Below are 5,076 nucleotides of genomic sequence, written 5' to 3'. Positions count from 1 at the left end.
TGTGTAACTGCTTGGTTGGAACAAAAACCTGCACCCACACCGGCCCTTTCTGGGTAAGATTGCCACCCCCTGTTAGTGATATCGATGCCATCGGCAATCTACTTGTTTGTTGTTTCATGCATGACCCCGGCTGTAGTGGAGTTGTTACGTGCTTCTTGAGATTACACGTTCTGAGATTGACACACGTGTCTGACATTTATTCATGCATTCAGTACATCCTAGACAAACATGATGTCAGAAGTAGTTGAACTCGCGTTCATGGATTTATTTATTAGCTGAGTGGCTGGGCTATGTCAAGATCGGACTTGATTAGTTCTGAAGCTGAGTCAACAAGCAACGTAACAGGTGCACATCACTCACCAGAGCCCACACGTGTTCCAGAGAATAGGGCTGCAGAGGCTCCCTCAGTTGTGGCCAAGTCAAGACCCATCAGGCTCACACCAAGGGCCTCTCTCAGTTCAGTTGGAGCCGGACCCTCAGAGGGACACAGGGGCCGGATGGCTGTCTAAGCCACCTGAGAAACTCAACTATAATATGGACAGTGTATGGCTGTTGCCATTAAAAAAACAAAAACAAAACAAAACAAAAAACAAAAAAGGGAAGGGAAGGGAACCAGAAGGAATCCGGAAAAAACAGTAGTTAACATTACAACAGTAGTTAAACTGTTGTAATGTTTTGATACAGGAAAAGATTTATTTTATTTACAAGTTATATTGTGACATCTTGCACGATGCTCTAATGTGTTGGTGTTTACTTTGGAAAAGGAGGATGTTATAGGGTGAGATCGATGCCATCGGCAATCTACTTGTTTGTTGTTTCATGCATAACGCTGGATGTAGTAGAGTTCAATCAATCAATCAATCAATCAATCAATCAATCAATCAATCAATCAATCAATCAATCATTCAATCAATCATTCAATCGATCAATCAATCAATCAAGTTGCCTTTTATATTGCGCTTTAACATGCTTATTGAGATGACACGTTCTGAGCTTGGCACACGTGTCTGTCATTTATTCAAGCATTCAGTATATCCTAGACAAACAGTTTCTGTATACTGTCTTCAGGTGTACTGTATGGCACAAAAACAATTCTTTTTTTATCCCCCCCCCCCTTGTCATTTTTAAAATTGGGGAGACTTTTTTTTTTATCCAGCCAATTATCCCACTCTTCCGAGCCATCCCGGTCGCTGCTCCACCCCCTCTGCCGATCCGGGGAGAGCTGGAGACTACCAAGTCTCCTCCGATACATGTGGAGTCGCTAGCCGCTTCTTTTCACCTGACAGTGAGGAGTTTCGCCAGGGGGACGTAGCGCGTGGTAGGATCACGCTATTCCCCCCAGTTCCCCCTCCGGACCGAACAGGTGCCCCAACCGATTATATGAGGCGCTAGTGCAGCGACCAGGACACATACCCACATCCGGTTTCCCACCCGCAGACACGGCCAGTTGTATCTGTAATGACGCCCGACCAAGCCGGAGATAAGACGGGGATTCGAACCAGTAATCCCCGTGTTGGTAGCCAACTGAATAGACCGCTACGTTACCCGGACGCCCCATAAAAACATTCTATATGGTCAGAAAATAGTGTATGGCATGGTTATATCCCATTTAAGAATGTGGTTGGAAGGTCATTTTTTCCCTTGACTTTAGATTTTACCAAGGGAGGATCTAACGGGGGGAGGGGGGCGGCACGTGGCGCAGTCAGTGGTTGGCGCGGTCGCCTCACAGCAAGAGGGTTCTGAGTTCGAGCCCCAGGTTAGTCCAACCTGGGGGGGGGTCCACCTCCGTGTGGAGTTTGCATGTTCTGCGCGGGTTTCCTCCGGGTGCTCCGGTTTCTTCCCACAGTCCAAAGACATGCAGGTCAGGTGAATCGGCCGTACTAAATTGCCCCTATATGAGTGTGTGTGTGTGTGTGTGTGTGTGTGTGTGTGTGTGTGTGTGTGTGTGTGTGTGTGTGTGTGTGTGATCCTGACAAAAGTCAGAGTACAAGTCCGACCCTTGAGACGCCAATCTGGGCCAAAAAAGAAACCACTCCACTGCGGCAGACTATCCAACAGCGACACCCGAAACACCTTCCGTCGTTCTCTAGCCGACAACTTAGTTGACATTGAACAGCTGATCAACTCAGAGTCTGGGATGGATGAAAAGTGGACCTCTCTGAGCACCACCCTCTTTGACAATGCAGCCCAATCCATTGGCTTCAAAACCAAGAAACATCAGGACTGGTTTGATGACAATGCCGGAACGATCTCCACCCTCCTGGACAACATGCATAAGGCAGACAGACCTGCCCTCAGCAACCCACTATCCCAACCTCTCAAGAAAAAATGGCAAGACCTCCGCTCTGAGGCCCAAGCAACTCTGCGGAAACTGCAAAATGAGTGGTGGATTTTGAAAGCCAACGAAATCCAGGCTCATGCAGACAGGAACGACATGCATGGTTTCTATGATGCAGTTAAGGCCATCTATGGCCCCAGAAACTGCTCCCTGACACCCGTTAGGTCTGCTGATGGAACAACTCTCATCAAGGATCAGGCCCTGTTAGTGGAGCGGTGGGCCGAGCATTTTAACACCCTGCTCAACCAGCCCACCCTAGTGGACTCAACTGTACTGGCTGAACTCCCTGAACAGCCTGCCTTGCAAGACCTAGACCTCCCACCATCTTTTAAAGAAATCCTACATGCAGTCAAGACCCTGAAAAACAACAAAACCCCTGGACCTGATAATATTCCAGCTGAAATCCTCAAGGAAGGAGGCTACCTCTGTACGAGGACACTGTATCTCTATATCGTTGAGGTGTGGAGTTGCGAGTGTGTCCCCCAACAGTGGAAAGATGCCAACATTGTGGCCATTTATAAAAACAAAGGAGACAAATCCATCTGCTCCAACAGTAGGGGTAATTCACTGCTGGCCATTGCAGGAAAGGTTCTAGCCGAGATCATGCTCCGCAGACTAACACTCGCAATAGCCGAACAGGTCATACCAGAGTCACAATGCGGCTTCCGAAAGGATAGAGGGACCGTTGACATGATCTTGTGACATGCCAGCTCCAGGAGAAATGCAGAGGAACAGCACAAGGATTTATACATAGCATTCATAGACCTCTCAAAGGCATTTGATACAGTTAACCGGGCCCTGCTGTGGCAAGTCCTGAAGAAATTTGGATGTCCACCCAAGTTTCTTACCATTCTTGGACAGTTTCACTCAGGAATGATGGCCCGAGTGGTAGTGGGGAACCGCAGTTCTGAGCCCTTTGGTGTGCAAACTGGAGTCAGACAAGGCTGTGTGCTAGCCCCAGTCCTGTTCAATATCTTCTTAGTCTCTGTTACAACACTGTTATGAAGGAGGCTGGAGAAGCAGGCTGGAGTTACCATTGACTTCAGGCTCGATGGAAACCTATTCAACATCAGGAGGTTTCAAGCAACCACCAAGTTGACCTCTGAGACCATTATTGAGCTACAGTATGCCGACGATTGTGCCCTGGTAGCTCACACACCAGAAGCTCTACAAAACACTCTGTCGGCAGTTGTAACTGCATACAGGAGAATGGGACTGATTATTAACATCCAAAAGACAGAGGTAATCTGTCAGTTGACTGCCGGCCTCCCAAACCACCCAACAACCTTCACAGCAGAAGGGCAACAACTGGCCACTGTTCCTGCCTTCAAATATCTGGGAAGTATGCTATCCGACACCTGCAAAATAGACGATGAGATTCAGCACCGCCTCAAACAAGCCTCAACATCTTTTGGCCGTCTAAGGAGAAGGGTTTTCCAAAACAGCAACCTCAATCTCCACACTAAAGTGCTTGTTTACAGAGCAGTGTGCATCTCCACACTACTCTATGGATGTGAGGCATGGACCATCTACAGCCACCATCTCAGAAGCCTGGAGGCCTTCCATGTAAAATGTCTCCAGAGGATCCTCGGCATTACTTGGGAGGACAGAGTGCCACACACAGAGGTGTTAGAGCGGGCAGGCAGCTGCAGCGTGGAGTCTACCCTAAAACACCATCAACTCAGGTGGCTTGGGCATGTTATTCGCATGCCCAGCGAACGACTCCCACGAAAAGTCCTCTACGGCCAACTACGCCTTGGCCAACGCACTGCTGGTGGGCAGAAGAAGCGGTTCAAAGATCAAATGAAGACCACACTAAAAAGATGTCAGATCAACCCCTCTTCTTTGGAGGAACTTGCTTTCTGTCGCACAACCTGGCGCTCTCACATCTCAGAGGGAGTGAAGTACATGGAAAACCAGCGCACACAACACCGTGTAGCAAAGCGTGCGAAGAGGCATGCTCGCAAAGCTACCCCTACCCCCTCCAGCACCATTTTTACATGCCCGGTCTGCAACTGCAACTGTGCATCCAGGATCGGACTATTCAGCCACCAAAGGACCCACAAATAGAAGAAGATGGTCATCATCGGGCACGATGGACAACCAGCAAGCAAGCAAGCAAGTAAGTGTGTGTGTGTGTGTGTGTGTGTGTGTGTGTGTGTGTGTGTGTGTGTGTGTGTGTGTGTGTGTGTGTGTGTGTGTGTGTGTGTGTGTGTGTGTCGGCCCTGTGTGATGGCCTGGCGGCCTGTCCAGGGTGTCTCCCTGCCTGCTGCCCAAATGACTGCTGAGATAGGCTCCAGCATCCCCGTGACACTGAGAGCAGGATAAGCGGTTCGGATAATGGATGGATGGATAGATGGATGGATAGATGGATCTAACAGTTGACCCTGTTGCCACCACACCGTCTAAAAAAGAAACAGACGCTGATTTTGTGTTACTGGTCAAATTGCATGACAAGCACTTCATGACAACCGTACCCGCTTCTGATGTATGACACACATGACACGCGCTTTCAGCCTCATGCTCTCACGCTGCCTGAACAATTCTCACGCCAAAACACTGCGACACCAACAGAGGTGAACAGGCGAACGTATTGTAAAGACCACGGATGACTAGAGTCGCTAGCACATGGCTAACGGGTCGGACCCTTTAGTCGACTGGTTAACGTAGTCGCCCGTGGTGCGGGAGATCCGGGTTCGCGTCCCGGCTGCGGCGGCTCCTGGTTGTCCCCTGAATTC

The sequence above is a fragment of the Lampris incognitus genome, chromosome 10 (assembly GCF_029633865.1).
Source record: "Lampris incognitus isolate fLamInc1 chromosome 10, fLamInc1.hap2, whole genome shotgun sequence".
NCBI classification, from domain to species: domain Eukaryota; kingdom Metazoa; phylum Chordata; class Actinopteri; order Lampriformes; family Lampridae; genus Lampris; species Lampris incognitus.
The sequence above is the reverse complement of the archived record's forward strand: the minus strand, read 5'-3'. Positions refer to the sequence as shown.